General features: G+C 41.6%; 1 pseudogene; it reads right to left on the bottom strand.

Annotated features, from left to right (window-relative positions):
- Positions 1-278: 278 nt before the first annotated feature.
- On the bottom strand, positions 279-11,299 carry LOC119284372 (annotated as a pseudogene).
- Between the last annotated feature and the right edge of the window lie 5,051 nt (positions 11,300-16,350).

The raw sequence follows: 16,350 nt of genomic DNA, 5'->3' as shown, positions 1-16,350 counted from the left end.
AACAGTGTCCGCGACTCCACGTCATCACTAGCGTCCTCGTTACTCCCGCTGTGACTGCGGGAGGGAATAGAGGGGGAGATAAGGGACGCACCAGAAGGGACGCAGTCACCGCCCTAGGTGCCGACCCATCAGAGAAGCAGTGATGATGGCGAAGCGGAGAAGACTTCGATGAGTTCAGAAATATCCTGAACTCATGAGGGGAAGTATAGTTGCAGCAGCTACGGATGATGGATCCCTCCGGCGATGCGGCCAATTTTAAGCTAACGCTTAAGGCAGCACTAGCTAATGCCACTTCCATCAAGGTTAAACATAGGATTTAAGAATATATCTAAGAACCGTTGCACGTGTCCGCTGTAGGTTGCACTAGCATCCAATATTTCCAGCAGCTTATCACATCATCCATGAAATTGTCAGTCGGCTTCCTTCCAGTAAATATTTCCAATAGCAACACACCGTAGCTATATACGTCACCATCCGTGGAGGGTTCAGATCCCGAGCCATACTCTGACAAACATGAAACAAAGATGTTACTGGCCATGTAATAGACACAAATTTGGCAGATTTCACTCTCAGTTCAATCTAGATAATGGATTATATAATGTAAGCACAAATATTTCTAGATAATTTGAAAACATTGCTGACCTGGTGCGACGTATCCGATTGTGCCTCTAATCGCAAATGAGCTGCTTTCAGTTCCACCACCACCATGCTCGCATTCTTCAATATGCATTATCTTTTCTAGACCAAAGTAGGTGACGTGTGCAACAAAGTCATCATCTAGAAGGATGTTGCATGGTTTGATATCACAATGAACTATGGATGGCTCAATTTGATGGTGAAGATATTCTAATGCCTCTGCAACATCAAGAGCAATGCATAGCCTTTCCATCAAACTTAGCCTTCTAAAGTTCCGGCTGTTAGTCATGGAGTTTGGATGCAGCCACTCATCTAAATTTCCGTTGCAGATAAACTCTAAGACAAGTGCCTTGAACTCATCACCATCACGGTCCAAACTGCTACACACAGTGATCACTTTGACAAGTTTCCGGTGTCGAATCTTCCTTAGGGCCTCACACTCTCTCAAGAAGCTTCTATTAGCTCCTTGTTTGCCAAGATTGAGAACCTTGATTGCTACAGTACATAAACTCTCATTCAGATTTAGAGTTCCAATGTACACATTGCCGAAACTTCCAGAACCAATCAAATTTTTCGGTGAGAATAACTCAGTTGCTGCATCTATCTCAGCATAGGATATCCTCTCATGAATCTCTTGGTGAAATCCGACTCATTGATCAACAACATTGTTCGGTTTGATTCTTGTCTTCATCAAGTAGCATCCAGTTAGAGAGCACATGAAGACGATCAAAGTTCCAACCATGCAAAAGAGTATGAGCCGACCCCGATGTTGCGCAGCCTTGTTAGAACCTATATATGGGCATGAAGGGAGTTGCAAGGATGGGGGACCTCCGCATAGCATGCTATTGCCAGGGAACAACAATACAGTAGCATTGTAAAAGATCCCTGCATTTGGCACGGGACCAGATAGGTTGTTGAAAGAGAGGTTTAGATATATTAGGAGCTCAAAACTCTGGAGGAACTCAGGAATGGGTCCTGCTAAGTTATTATCAGACAGATCCAGCTTTTCGAGGCCTCTCAAGAAAGAAAAACCTTTCGGTAGTTGCCCATGCAAAAGATTTCCTTGAAAATTTAGAAAATTCAGTTGGACGCAACTGCTGAGACTATCTGAGATTTCACCTGAGAGCTTGTTCATTGATAGGTCGATTGCACTAAGGCTGTTCAAATTTCCTATCTGTGTTGGAATGGAGCCACTTAGAGCATTGTTGGAGAGGTTGAGAAGTACCGTAAGAGAGGGAATCATGAGTATCTCCTGTGGGATTGCCCCCCTCAAGGAGTTAGTGGAAAGATCCAAAGATATAAGTTTTGTGAGAATGCCAAGGCTTGCTGGAATGTTGCCATCAAGAAAGTTATTAGATAGAGAGAGGTTGCTCAATTGTGTGATATTGCCTAAAGATTGTGGAATCTTCCCATAGAATCTATTATGGGATAGGTCGAGATACTGGAGGCTAGGAATCTGGCCAATATCCAGAGGCAAGGTGCCTGTGAAAAGGCTATCTGCAACGCTAAACCTTGTAAAGTTTTTTAAACTTCCCTAACCCTACAGGTATGGACCCAGTTATTTTGTTTCTACCAAGTGCAATCGAATTGAGCTCTATAGATAGGTTGGCAAAAGAAACTGGCACAACACTGATACGTCTCCAACGTATCTATAATTTATGAAGCATTCATGCTATCTTATTATCTGTTTTGAATGATTATGGGCTTTATTATACACTTTTATATTACTTTTGGGACTAACCTATTAAACGGAGGCCCAACCCATATTGCTGTTTTATTGCCCGTTTCAGTATTTCGAAGAAAAAGAATATCAAACGGAGTCCAAAGGGAATGAAACCTTTGGCAGTGTGATTTTTTTGGAAGAATATGATCCTGGAGACTTGGAGTTCACGTCAGAAGATCCTTGAGGCAGCCACAAGATAGGAGGGCGCCCCCCTGTAGGGCGCGCCCCCCTATCTCGTAGGCCCCTCGAGCACCTCCCGACCGACTTCTTTCGCCTATATAAGCCTACGTACCCTAAAACCATCGAATATCAAGATAGATCGGGAGTTTCGTCGCCGCAAGCCTCTGTAGCCACCAAAAACCTCTCGGGAGCCCGTTTCGGCACCCTGCCGGAGGGGGAACCCATCACCGGTGGCCATCTTCATCATCCCGGCGCTATCCATGACGATGAGGGAGTAGTTCACCCTCGGGGCTGAGGGTATGTACCAGTAGTTATGTGTTTGATCTCTCTCTCGTGTTCTCTCTATGGCACGATCTTGATGTATCGCGAGCTTTGCTATTATAGTTGGATCTTATGATGTTTCTCCCCCACTACTCTCTTGTGATGAATTGAGTTTCCCTCTTGAAGTTATCTTATCGGATTGAGTCTTTGATTTGAGAACACTTGATGTATGTCTTGCCGTGTTTATCTGTGGTGACAATGGGATATCACGTGCCACTTGATGTATGTCTTGGTGACCAACTTGCGGGTTCCGCCCATGAACCTATGCATAAGGGTTGGCACATGTTTTCTTGACTCTCCGGTAGAAACTTTGGGGCACTCTTTGAAGTACTTTGTGTTGGTTGGATGAATCTGAGATTGTGTGATGCATATCGTATAATCATGCCCACGGATACTTGAGGTGACAATGGAGTATCTAGGTGACATTAGGGTTTTGGTTGATTTCTATCTTAAGGTTTTATTCTAGTACGAACTCTTTAATAGATTGATCCGAAAGAATAACTTTGAGGTGGTTTCGTACCCTACCATAATCTCTACGTTTGTTCTCCGCTATTAGTGGCTTTGGAGTGACTCTTTGTTGCATGTTGAGGGCTTGTTTTATGATCTATCTATGTTATTATTGTTGAGAGAACTTGCACTAGTGAAAGTATGAACCCTATGCCTTGTTTCCTATCATTGCAATACCGTTTACGCTCACTTTTATCATTAGTTACCTTGCTGTTTTTATATTTTCAGATTACAAATACCTATATCTACCATCCATATTGCACTTGTATCACCATCTCTTCGCCGAACTAGTGCACCTATACAATTTACCATTGTATTGGGTGTGTTGGGGACACAAGAGACTCTTTCTTATTTGGTTGCAAGGTTGTCTGAGAGAGACCATTTCATCCTATGCCTCCTACGGATTGATAAACCTTAGGTCATCCACTTGAGGAAAATTTGCTACTGTCCTACAAACCTGTGCACTTGCAGGCCCAACAACGTCTACAAGAAGAAGGTTTTGTAGTAGACATCAAGCTCTTTTCTGGCGCCGTTGCCGGGGAGGTGAGTGCTTGAAGGTATATCTTTAGATCTTGCAATCGAATCTTTTTGTTTATTGTTTTATCACTAGTTTAGTTTATAAATGAAAATTAGAAAAACAATGGAGTTAAGTTTGTCTCATACGCTTCGTCTTTTTAATATCTTTCGTGAGTTTGATGGAAAGGAAAATTGTGTTCAATTGCTAGAAGAAGAATGCATTAAAATGCTTGGTACTGAATCTTTGTATGATGAGCATGATTGCAATGTTGTTAGTATGAATTCCTTGAATATCCATGATGCTAATGATATGTGAAGCCACAAGCTTGGGGAAGCTATGTTTGATGAATATGATATATTTTGTCCCCCAAGCTCTGATGAGCAAATTTATTTTGATGTTAGCATGCCTCCTATTTATGGTGATTATATTGATGAAAGTGGGTTTGGAAGAGTGTCAACTTTAGAAAGCAATGATCCCACCATTTTGGAGGATGTTGAATCTTATTGTGATGAATATGAAAGTGGATTTGGAAGAGTGTCAACTTTATATAGTGATGAATCCACTATTTCGGAAGAGATTCCAATTGATTATGAGAACAAAGTTGCTATCTATGATGATTATTGTGATACTTGTATGCTATTAAGAATAATGATAACCATGAATATTGTCATCATGATTTTAGTTTTCAATTGGATTATGCCTCACATGATAATTATTTTGTTGAGTTTGCTTCCACTACTATTCATGAGAAGAAATTTGCTTATGTGGAGAGTAGTAAAAAATGTATGCTTGTAAATCATGAAAAGAATGCTTTAGGTGCTGGTTATATTGTTAAATTCATTCATGTTGCTACTGAAAATTATTATGAGGGAGGAATATATGCTTGTAGGAATTGCAATAATGTCAAGTTTCCTCCCTATGTGTTGAAAATCTTGAAGCTATGCTTGTCTTACCTTCCTATGCTTGTTGATTATTGTTCCCATAAGTTGTTTGCTCACAAAATCCCTATGCATAGGAAGTGGGTTAGACTTAAATGTGCTAGTCATATGCTTCATGATGCTCCAGTTATGTTTCAATTCTTATCTTTTATGTGAGCATCATTGCCATCATCATGCCTAGCTAGAAAGGCATTAAAGAAAAGCGCTTGTTGGGAGACAACCCAATATTTACCCTTACTGTTTTTGCGTGTCCACATGATTATGCTACTGTAGTAATCATGTTTTATAGCTTTTGTTTCAATAAAGTGCCAAGCAAGACCTTTAGGATAGCTTACGGTGATAGTTGTGTTGATCCTGCTGAAAATCAGAAACTTTTACACCCAGTAAATTATTATTTTTAATTCACAGAAACGTGCTTCTGATCTGATTCTTTTTGCGCTGGATTGGTACACGAATTGCTTAGGACTTACTAATTTGGTAGAATTTTTGGAGTGCCAGAATTATACGTTTGATACAGATTACTACAGACTATTCTGTTTTTGACAGATTCGGTTTTCTATGTGTTGTCTGCTTATTTTGATGAATCTATGAGTAGTATCATAGGATATGAACCATAGATAAGTTGGAGTACAGTAGATATACACCAATATGAATTTAGAATGAGTTCATTACAGTACCTAAGTGGTGGTTTTACTTTCTTATACTAACGGAGCTTACGAGTTTTCTGTTGAGTTTTGTGTTGTTGAGTTTTCAAGTTTTGGGTAAAGATTCGATGGACTATGGAATAAGGAGTGGCAAGAGCCTAAGCTTGGGGATGCCCAAGGCACCCCAAGGTAATATTTAATGACAACCAAGAGCCTAAGCTTGGGGATGCCCCGGATGGCATCCCCTCTTTTATCTTCGTCCATCGGTAACTTTACTTGGAGCTATATATTTATTCACCACATGATATGTGTTTATCTTGGAGCGTCATTTTCTTTTGTTAGAATTTGCTTGCTGTTATTTAGAATAATGTTTTGCATCTATATTTTCAATAAAAAATGTCAAGGATAGCCTTCACCATGCTTATTTTATTAGTATACATGTTGCTGTTTGAAAACACAAAGTTTACCGCTGTTACAAAAATTCCCTAGAAAAGTCAGAAAATGATATAATGTTGAAACTTTTTGCATAATGAGATCTGATAAATTTACTACAGTGGGAATTTTATTTCATAATTTTTGGTGTTAGGGAAGTATGATGATTCTTGCATTCTTTACAGACTGTACTGTTTTGACAGATTGCTGTTATGTTTGCATTGTTTGCATATGTTTGCTTGTTTAATGATTCTATTTGAGGATAGGAGTATTAAATATGCAGAGGCATTTAGTATTCAATGTTGAATAATAGTTTCAGTGATTTGTTACAGTAAAAAATGATAAGGTTTTGCATTGGTTTATACTAACCTATCTCACGAGTTCTTGTTGAGTTTGGTGTGGATGAAGCTTTTGATAAAAAGAGAAAGCATGATATGAGAGGAATTAAGGAGACACAAAAGTTCAAGCTTGGGGATGCCCAAGGCACCCCAAGATAATATTTCAAGAAGTCTCAAGCATCTAAGCTTGGGGATGCCCCGGTAGGCATCCCACCTTTCTTCTTCAACAACTATCGGTTAGTATCGGTTGAACCTAAGTTTTTGCTTCTTCACATGAGTTGTGCTATCCTTGCAATGTAAATTTATTTTGTTTTGCTTTCTGCTTGAATAAAATACCAAGATCTAAAATTCTTTAATGAGAGTGAGTCTTCACATAGTTACATAATTATTTAGCTACTCATTGATCTTCACTTATATCTTTTTGGAGTAGTTTGTCATTTACTCGTGTGCTTCACTTATATCCTATGAGTAAATGGTTGAATGAGTTGAATGTCATAAATATGAAATTATATATGTTTCATTTGCTTATCCCATGGGGAGTAGTGACTTCACGTCTAAGAAGTAGAGGTTGTAAATTTATTGAAGGTTAGCAAGCATTGTATTGGTCATTTGAACAATTCATGAAAGAATATTGAAGGAAGAGAGATTTCATATATAAATACACTATCCTAGACATCTTTTATAATTGGGAGCACTCATTAAGTATGACATGCTAAAGAGTTGATGTTGGACAAGGAAAACAACGTAATGGGTTATGTTTTCCGACATCTCAGTTAAAGTATATTGTCATGGATCATTCAAATATGTTGAGCTTGCCTTTCCCCCTCATGCTAGCCAAAATTCCTTGCACCAAGTAGAGATACTACTTGTGCTTCCAAACATCCTTAAACCCAGTTTTGCCATGAGAGTCCACCATACCTACCTATGGATTGAGTAAGATCCTTCAACTAAGTTGTCATCGATGCAAGCAATGAAAATCGCTCTCTAAATATGTATGATCTTTTGGTGTGAAGAAAATAGCTTTATACGATCTTGTTATGGAAGCAATAAAAGCGAAGGACTGCATAATAAAGGTCTATATACAAGTGGCAATATAAAGTGACGTTCATTCGCATTAAGATTTTATGCATTCAACCCTAAAAGCGCATGACAACCTCTGCTTCCCTCTATGAAGGGCCTATCTTTTACTTTATGTCTTTTACTTTTATGCAAGTGTCAAGGTGATCTTCACCTTTCCCTTTTTCATTTTATCCTTTGGCAAGCACCTCGTGTTGGGAAGATCCTGATATATATATCCAATTGGATGTAAGTTAGCATGAACTATTATTGTTGACATCACCCAAAGGTGAATACGTTGGGAGGCAATACTATAAGCCCCTATCTTTCTCAGTGTCCGATTGAAACTCCATAACCATTTGTATTGTGTGAGTGTTAGCAATTGTAGAAGACTATATGATAGTTGAGTATGTGGAGTTTGTTATTCCTGAAAATAAGATGAATTGCGATTGTTTGATGACTGAGAATGAAGTTTGTTAGTTTTCAAGAAATTTATGGTCTATGCTTTGACATGTGAATTGCTTGTTACTTTATCGTGAGAAGTTTTATGCGATGAACTACTGTTATGACTTATTATCATGCTAGAAAATGTGATTGAAATTATCGTTGATCAAACTTGTGCACCTTCTAGCATTCATACTGCATAAATTCTTTCTTTTATCATTTACCTACTTGAGGACGAGTAGGAATTAAGCTTGGGGATGCTGATACGTCTCTAACATATCTATAATTTATGAAGCATTCATGCTATCTTATTATCTGTTTTGAATGATTATGGGCTTTATTATACACTTTTATATTACTTTTGGGACTAACCTATTAACCGGTGGCCCAGCCCATATTGTTGTTTTATTGCCTATTTCAGTATTTCGAAGAAAAGGAATATCAAACGGAGTCCAAATGGAATGAAACCTTCGGCAGCGTGATTTTTTGGAAGAATATGATCCTGGAGACTTAGAGTTCACGTCAGAAGATCCTCGAGGCAGCCACGAGATAGGAGGGCGCGCCCCACCTGTGTGATATTGCCTAAAGATTGTGGAATCTTCCCATAGAATCTATTATGGGATAGGTCGAGATACTGGAGGCTAGGAATCTGGCCAATATCCAGAGGCAAGGTGCCTGTGAAAAGGCTATCTGCAACGCTAAACCTTGTAAAGTTTTTTGAACTTCCCTAACCCTACAGGTATGGACCCAATTATTTTGTTTCTACCAAGTGCAATCGAATTGAGCTCTATAGATAGGTTGGCAAAAGAAACTGGCACAACACTGATACGTCTCCAACGTATCTATAATTTATGAAGCATTCATGCTATCTTATTATCTGTTTTGAATGATTATGGGCTTTATTATACACTTTTATATTACTTTTGGGACTAACCTATCAAATGGAGGCCCAACCCATATTGATGTTTTATTGCCTGTTTCAGTATTTCGAAGAAAAAGCATATCAAACGGAGTCCAAACGGAATGAAACCTTTGGCAGTGTGATTTTTTTGGAAGAATATGATCCTGGAGACTTGGAGTTCATGTCAGAAGATCCTTGAGGCAGCCACGAGATAGGAGGGCGCCCCCCTGTAGGGCGCGCCCCCCCTATCTCGTAGGCCCCTCGAGCACCTCCCGACCGACTTCTTTCGCCTATATAAGCCTACGTACCCTAAAACCATCGAATATCAAGATAGATCGGGAGTTCCGTCGCCGCAAGCCTCTGTAGCCACCAAAAACCTCTCGGGAGCCCGTTTCGGCACCCTGCCGGAGGGGGAACCCATCACCGGTGGCCATCTTCATCATCCCGGCGCTATCCATGACGATGAGGGAGTAGTTCACCCTCGGGGCTGAGGGTATGTACCAGTAGTTATGTGTTTGATCTCTCTCTCGTGTTCTCTCTATGGCACGATCTTGATGTATCGCGAGCTTTGCTATTATAGTTGGATCTTATGATGTTTCTCCCCCTCTACTCTCTTGTGATGAATTGAGTTTCCCTCTTGAAATTATCTTATCGGACTGAGTCTTTGATTTGAGAACACTTGATGTATGTCTAGCCGTGTTTATCTGTGGTGACAATAGGATATCACGTGCCACTTGATGTATGTTTTGGTGACCAACTTGCGGGTTCCGCCCATGAACCTATGCATAGGGGTTGGCACACGTTTTCTTGACTCTCCGGTAGACACTTTGGGGCACTCTTTGAAGTACTTTGTGTTGGTTGGATGAATCTGAGATTGTGTGATGCATATCGTATAATCATGCCCACGGATACTTGAGGTGACAATGGAGTTACTAGGTGACATTAGGGTTTTGGTTGATTTGTATCTTAAGGTGTTATTCTAGTACGAACTCTTTAATAGATCGATCCGAAAGAATAACTTTGAGGTGGTTTCGTACCCTACCATAATCTCTACGTTTGTTCTCCGCTATTAGTGGCTTTGGAGTGACTCTTTGTTGCATGTTGAGGGCTTGTTATATGATCTATCTATGTTATTATTGTTGAGAGAACTTGCACTAGTGAAAGTATGAACCCTATGCCTTGTTTCCTATCATTGCAATACCGTTTACGCTCACTTTTATCATTAGTTACCTTACTGTTTTTATATTTTCAGATTACAAATACCTATATCTACCATCCATATTGCACTTGTATCACCATCTCTTCGCCAAACTAGTGCACCTATACAATTTACCATTGTATTGGGTCTGTTGGGGACACAAGAGACTCTTTGTTATTTGGTTGCAGGGTTGTTTGAGAGAGACCATCTTCATCCTACGCATTGATAAACCTTAGGTCATCCACTTGAGGGAAATTTGCTACTGTCCTACAAACCTGTGCACTTGCAGGCCCAACAACGTCTACAAGAAGAAGGTTGTGTAGTAGACATCAAACACCTTCAAGGTTGTTTTGTTCAAGGTTTAGTACTTCCAGGTTGCTACAGTTGGTTAAGGATGTAAGGAAATCCCAATCCCTAGGCTCTGTGGCTTGAAGGAAATTGTGCCCTAACGAAAATCCCCGGATATGACCATGGATGCCAATGTCCCGTGGAATCAGACCATTTTGCTGATTTCCACCAAGAACCAAAACTTCAAGTGCCGATGCATTTGACAAGGAGCCTGGTATTGGTCCTGTAAATTGGTTCGCATATGTGAGCAAAAACATTATCTTGGGAAGCTTAAGGCCAATATCAAGCGGCAAAGATCCTGAAAACTGGTTGAAGCCGATGCTGAAGTATAAGATGGAGGAAATATTGAACATGGATGGTGGAAAAGGGCCTTCCAGTTTGTTATCCATGATATCAAACGTAAAAAGATTTGCCATCTTACCTAGAGCTGGAGAGATATGGCCAGTGAAACCGTTCTGGGCTAATCCTACGTGTGTCAGTGATGTCAAGTTACTGAGCCAACTCGGGATTTGGCCATGGAATTGGTTTTTGCGCATACTAAGCTTCGTGAGGGCTATGAGGTTGGAGAATGACATGGGAATATCACCAATCAGATTGTTATCGGAAACAATTGAGAAATTTGAGCTTTGATAGGACACTCAGAGAAGCAGGCATGGAACCAGAGAGGTTGTTCCCCCTCAACTCCAAGGTATGAAGTGTTGTATAACCACTGCGGCTGCCTGGGATCTCACCTTTCAATTTGTTGTCGGAAAGACTGAGGATGCGAAGGTGGGTCAGGTTACCGAGCTGCCGGGAGATGCTGCCGACAAGGCCCAAGGCAAGCAGACGTATGGCAGTGACATGGCCTGGGTGCCGGTGGTTGTCGCATGCCACGCCCATCCACTCACAGTAATTAGGCAATGGCGCCGTTCTCGTGTCGTTGATGACAGGGTCCCAAGACCAAGTGGACAGTGCCCGCGTAGGGTCACTTGTTATGAGGGATTTGAATTTTAGGAGCACGGAGAGATCGGTGATCTAGTTGCTACTTTGGTTGTTGGTGGGTTGAGAGGAGCAGGATGTGAGAAAAAGGAGGGTATGAGTGAGAAGATGGACCATGAAAAGCTGCCATGTCTTCATGGTCGAGCAAGGAGGTGGAGATGGGGTTGGAATGGTTGGTCCTTAAATTGTATTCTGCACTCCTCTCCTCGTGTGCAGGTTGTTAAATAGACAATAATGCTCACTCTGTGGTCGGCCAATTAAATTGTTTTTGACAAAATGAAGCAGCGCTGCTTTCATTCATTAAGACGAGGAGAATATTGGACGCCGGCAACCACTCTTTTATGAGCCGTGTCTTCTTTCTGCAGAACCACTTATAGTTTACCTACAGGTACCATCTCTTGGGCAGGTTGTTGCAGTTTGTTGCAGTAAATACAGGTAACTCACGTGGATCTTACACATAGTGGTTTTAACTCGAAGATCTCTTAACTCGTGGTTGAGCGAGGTGGAGGTGATTATCATATTCTTGCCCTTCCATATTGAGTATGCTAAATGAAAACATTACATTCTGAAATTACAAATATCTCTATCATGAGTAAATAAAAAGAGTGTGAAAATGACTAGTGTGATGTCCTGTGCCATGTAGTTGAAGGTGTGACATAATTTCAAACGTTAAATTATTCCAATGATGTTACAAGAAACGGCAATAAGTTGGATGTAGAGAAAAAAACAGGTTAAGTTGGAATTTTATGTTCATGTTGCACAATCACAAAATTCACCTATAAGATTCCTGTAAACCAAACCATAATGGTGGAGGAAACTTGATGGTTACCGAAGGACCGAGATCAGAATTGGATGCTGACTTGTCCATTGTAAGCTTTCCTCTCCTTCCATGAGATTGGCTGATTTCCCATTAAGGCCAATAATGCCATATGATTCATCAAGCCTGCAAACTCTGAAATTAGAACAGGAATTCATAAAGAATTGGCTCTGAAATTAAAGCTTCCAATCTCGTATCTCCGGGCTTCGGGACATCCAATGGTGGCCCGTCGTTGCGGCCTCCACGACCACCCACAGCTCCAGCCGACTAGGGCATCCACCATGAGCGCCGGCGAGGACAGCATATTTGGGAGTTTATGTCATGTGGTGCAATCACAAAAGTCAGCTGATATTGAAGACCCGGCCAATTAGAAAAATTCACTCCTATAAATCAAACCAAAAAAAAAAAACTGATGTCCCATTGGATGTAGACCTGTCCAATTCCAGTGTAGATTTTCCTCTCCTTCCATGAGATTGGCTGATCTCCCATTGAAGCCAGTAAGATTATCCTATTCATCACTCATCAGGCTTGCAAGCTCTGAAATTAAAGTAGGAATTCGATAATAAAAGATAATATCTGAAATCAAAGCTTTGCAATCTGGAACCTTCAGGTTTCAGGTGGCTCGCCACCTGCAGCTCCAGGCGACGGGGCACGTCCACCACCGTCGTCGGTTGGTGGCGCAAATGAGCGGCACCTAGATGGTTGACGGCGCCGACCTCACACGCAGACGGCGGCTGCGTCGGGCTGGTGGCGCCGTCTGAGGGTCGCACAAGGGAACCGGGAGAGGGGCCTCGCCGCCGGTGCCGATTTGCGGCGGAGACACCGCCGACCAGGTGTGTGTGACTGTGACCTGGGCTGGGTCGCGTGCGTTCGTGCATGCGTGGTGTACTGCGTGTGTTTCGTGTTTTTGTCTCTTACTAGGCTATATGGGCTAGAAGTGGAGCGGCCCATTTACTTTTCTATTTTTATATTTCTACAGAAAAATTACATATTCATTAATCGGTTAAATAAGTGCGGAAAACGTGTATGAAACAAAAACTATCAATATAACTTTAAAATATTAAAAAAATTAAAAAAATTATTTTGAAAGAAATTTAACTATGTATTTAAAAAAAACTGTCCAGTGTGTGTTTGTAAAATGCTCATTGTGTGTTTAAAAAATGTTCATTTGATATTTAAGAAATGTTCACAGTATATTAAATAATATTCAGGGTATATTGAAAAAACGTTCACCGTGTTTGAAAAAAAATTCATGATAAAAAGATAGATTTATAAATAAAACAATAGAAAAGAAAAGGCAAAAACCCGAATATGGAAAAGGGGAAAAATCATGAGTTTCTTCTTACAAGGTACAATACTTTTCACTTCCAAAAAGAATCATCAGCCTCGATCAGCTTCTCCTCCGCTCGACAATATATAATCCATTAGCGCAGTCGCTGGATACAACAATGTGTGACAGATGCCACTCGTCAGGTCTTAACGAACTCTGGGACAGTACGTACAAAGCTTGAAAAGAATCCAAGCTAAACTGAAATGCTCGTAGCTTCTTTGACAGAGCATTCTCAACACATGGCATTCCTCAGGTCTTGGTGATTTAAGATTTGCTGCAGTCGTCCATCAATTCGAGAGTTTGTTAAGGGATACAGAGATCAGTGGATTCTTATCTTGCCCCATCAATTATGTTGACAGGTAAAAAGACAGAGATCAGTGGATTCTTTTCTTGCCGCATCAATTCGAGAGAATCCCCTCGATCACTCTACGGGGCACCTTCGCAGATGAGGCGATGCAAGTGACTGCCATGACAATAATTCCAATTATCAGCAAGGATACAGTTAACACCAAATTCAGTCAAAAACCCTTTTCTTTTCCCCTGGCAATGACAAAATGTTGCAGTTTGGTAGGCAGAGACGTGCTGCAGATATGGTCGGCGGCGCATGAACTCCTCGATCAGCTGGCACACGGCCCCCTCCCGGTCCATCCAGAAGACTTTCATTGTCGGCGACCCTGCTCTAGCATGGTGGCAAGAGGGGAGCCACCTGTAGTTCTGTCCGAGTCATTTTTCTGAAACTCCGAACATGTCAGCAACACCAGGACACCCAACCGACGTGGACGATCATGAACACTTAAAATTTACAGTCTCGTTCCCCCTCATTGTGTTCATCAGCTCTAGTTGACGTCAGGAGAGCCGCTTCCTCGCCGACCTTGAATCCCCCGAGATGCTCCTTGTCACCGTCTGCTGGGCACTAGACTGCAACTTGTGGTACAGTTTGCTAGACTTGTGCATCAGGGTGTAAATGCACCGTATCAACTATGAACAGGCCACCAAGCTACAAGCGGACAGGTGCAGAGCAAAATTAACAACCTGGTCTCTCAGCTTCAGAGAACGGGCAACAGAGACAAGCATGATCCACCCAGTCAGCCTGATGCTCCAGGATGCATGCGTTATTTTATTTTATTTTTTGTTATTTTTTTTGCGCTGAGTGTTCGTTTTGGTTATCTGTCATTTACCAAACGAACAATGATAAGTACCACTGTTTTGGGTACCGCTCGAAATTTCGTGATCCCGAGCGGTTACCGCGTTTACTGCTACCCCACGAAAAACACTCATACCGAGCAAAAAAAATTGAGTTTTTTTTGAAAAAATTGAATTCAAACTCTGACCCAGTTAAATATAAGGCATCTCTGAATAAAAAACAAAAAGTTGTGAAATTTTAGGAGCGGCCAAGAATTGAAATCGAGATCTGAGAGCAAGAGGCAGCGGTTGGTGCCACTACGATAATTTTAGGAGCGGCCAAGAATTGAAATCGAGATCTGAGAGCATTCTGACGATTATTGTTCTCAAAGAGTTAAGACGGTATCTATATGGACTTTGAAATATTTGAATTCAAAATTCAATTTTACATTCCGTCCGAATTTTTTTCGGTATTTCGCGGTTACGGTGGTAACCGTGAATTTCGGTGCCCCTCGAGAAAAAAGGATTGCTTGGGATCCAAAACCTTGATAAGTACGTACCTTGGAAATCCATATTCCATCTCGATATAATTCGTTCCACAAAAAGCGAGATAGAAGACAAATGGTATGGTGTTTTGGCTATGAGGTTGCAGTAGGCGGTGAACAGGGACGACATACACAACTACCAAATGATGCAACCATTCCTTTGGATGCGAGTTAGCTAGAAAGAGCAGGTGACCATCATCGTGCTTTCTTCCTCTTGCTCCATGTGTTGACTCAGTGGCGGAGCCAACTCATGATTGTAACTAAGGATGGCAATTTTACCGGTGGGTACGGATACCCGCGGATACCGTACCCGCATGGACCGGGTATGGGCACAAATTTATACCCATGGGTAGTACCCATACCCTACCCGTTAAGTCGTGGGTAGGGCACGGGTATAGCATTGTACCCGTGGGTATACCCATACCCTACCCGTTTAGACTGACGCATGGACCTTTCCTGTGGAGCTACATCATGTGGACGGTGGACCTTACACAACTAGGCAAGTACTCATCTATTCCCCATAATTAAGCATCACACCTCGTAATATCCTATCCTAAAATGAAGGAGAATGATATCCCAGGAGCCGCCCCTCCCCATTAATCCTGCCATAGCCATACTCATCGAGCGAATCGACCCATCAGCCATCGTCCTGCAGGTGCCTCCGCGAGCATGGAACCGGCGACGTCACCACCGGCCTCGAACTCCTGCCTCTAGATCCTCCTCCAGCCCTCCCCAACTTTGGGTCGCGGCTTGCCGGCAGTGGGCACGGCGGTGTTGTGGTGGTGACGACTGACGAGCGCGCCGGCAAGAGGGCCAAGCCATGGCTGGAATCCCACCGCGACAGTAAGGCTCTCTATCGTGAACTTACTAAATTTCTTTCTATTGCTATTTTGTCTCCGTATAAGTGTATCTTCAGACTACAATGTACAATCTGCAACTTGATGTGAATTGCGTAGGTTTATCTTCAGACTATTTTTTGGCTGACTTGATGTTAATTGCTAGTTTATCTCCACGATGGTAAGACTCTATTTCTCTCCGTGAGCCAAACTTGATGCTAATTGCGTAGCTAGTTGATTGCACACTGTACGCTGCCGTTCCAGACAGTGTGGACTTACGATTCAGTAAAAATATAGTCTGGGTATGTTGCAGCAGGCACATCATAGAGTTAGTATTGCAGACTGTACACTGCCGTCCCGGTGCTAGTAAATTTCTATTGCTCTCTTCCGGACTGTAGTTTATTCAGTAGGCTATACTTGAAGATTCTAGTACTGTACGCTGTCATTCCTTACAGTTATTATTCAGTATAGTTGTAATTCATGTATATACTCTGAAATGAGCAAGATCAACATGTACATGTATGCTAATATAAATTATG

Source organism: Triticum dicoccoides, chromosome 4A (assembly GCF_002162155.2).
Source record: "Triticum dicoccoides isolate Atlit2015 ecotype Zavitan chromosome 4A, WEW_v2.0, whole genome shotgun sequence".
In the NCBI taxonomy this organism is placed as follows: domain Eukaryota; kingdom Viridiplantae; phylum Streptophyta; class Magnoliopsida; order Poales; family Poaceae; genus Triticum; species Triticum dicoccoides.
The sequence above is the reverse complement of the archived record's forward strand: the minus strand, read 5'-3'. Positions and strand labels throughout refer to the sequence as shown.